The sequence below is a fragment of the Parasteatoda tepidariorum genome, chromosome 8 (assembly GCF_043381705.1).
Source record: "Parasteatoda tepidariorum isolate YZ-2023 chromosome 8, CAS_Ptep_4.0, whole genome shotgun sequence".
In the NCBI taxonomy this organism is placed as follows: domain Eukaryota; kingdom Metazoa; phylum Arthropoda; class Arachnida; order Araneae; family Theridiidae; genus Parasteatoda; species Parasteatoda tepidariorum.
Genome location: NC_092211.1, coordinates 65525390 through 65526748, shown reverse-complemented (window position 1 = coordinate 65526748; position 1359 = coordinate 65525390). Strand labels below are relative to the sequence as shown.

Sequence of the window (1359 nt, the reverse complement as noted above, 5' to 3'; positions counted from 1 at the left end):
AAAAAAAAACCCTATATTTTTATATATAAATATTTAATTTCAAACGAATTTTTGGGAATAAGAAATAAACTCTGAAAATTTAATGTTTTTTATAAGAAAATAAAGTATTTTTTTATAACAGTGAGTAGAAGTTCATTATTGCTTAAATAATATATTGCTTTGATGAAATGTTTTTTTATTTATTTTTCTTATGTCATTTATGGCAATCTTATGAATATTCTATTGAGTCAATGAGTGAACAAAAGGGAACACAGTATTATGAGTAGTAAATATATTTTATTCTATATATTTATTGCTGCCTTTTCTCTATATATTATTAAATGCTCGTTAAATACTATTACAAAGGATTGCATAAACATATTTAAATTTAAAAATCATTCTCTATTCGGGTTTCCTCTGGTAATCCACCAGTCATTGCACATTTTGACATCAAATAAAGATTTTCGTTAGTCAAATATTTTAAAGAAATGATCATTCAACTCTTAAGGAGGTATAAATTTCTAGTGAAAAGGCAGATAATAAATATTTTGAATAAAGTATAGTCACATACCCTTTATGTAATCCTTGATTAGTTTTGGATAAATTTGAAGTAGTCACATTTTTGAAATGCCATTTCTCGCCATTTTCTATCGCGTAGTCATCTGACTAGGAAGGACAGGGAGGAGGCGTTACTCATTATGATTAGTATACTGCGCATGCTTGAAAACATGCCTGGAAGGGTCATCCTGTTTCCTGAGGATTCACAGGCATCCTCACTCTATACACTACCTTTTAAAAACGTCGATTATTCTGCAATGCCGAAACTACAAAATTTTGCAGTAGAATGTAAATAAAAACAATTTACAGAGCGTTGCCATTGCAAGTTTTTAAAAAAAATCGAGGAAATTGCCTTTATACGTGATTAGCGAGGAGACACCTAAATTTTAGCTTAGAATAATTTGGGTGGTTACTCAATCTGTATTTGCAGTCTTCTTGGACAATCTATGTGAAATCAGTTTTCTTGAAGAACACAAATATACGAAACAATATAGAACGTTTTCTGTGTAAGACATCTATTAATAACTTCAAAGAAATAGGCGAAAACATTGAAGAGGGCAATAGTAAATGATGTGGGTACTGAAGGTCGGTGAGGAGTCAAAAAGAGAAACTGACTCTGAGGAGCTATTTTCACTTGTGTGTAACGCGTTCATGCATTTGATCATTTCTCGTCGAGTGCATTGGTATTTATAAACACAGAATTTATTTATTTATAGTCACAGAAGTTCAATTTTATGCCCATTTCTTTAAAGAGGATAACATTTCAAAAAATTTCTACCCCCAAAAATGGCTTAAAAAATAAATTAAATTTAAGTATAGTAA

The 1359-nt window shown here is 29.8% G+C and overlaps 1 protein-coding gene across 1 annotated transcript in view; it reads right to left on the bottom strand.

The window, feature by feature from the left end:
* Window positions 1-895, bottom strand: part of LOC107439390 (F-box/LRR-repeat protein 20) — a gene marked incomplete in the record, with an annotated part of 19333 nt that extends 18438 nt beyond the window's left edge. Inside the window, 1 exon segment of the mRNA XM_043043557.2 lies at window positions 769-895.
* Between the last annotated feature and the right edge of the window lie 464 nt (window positions 896-1359).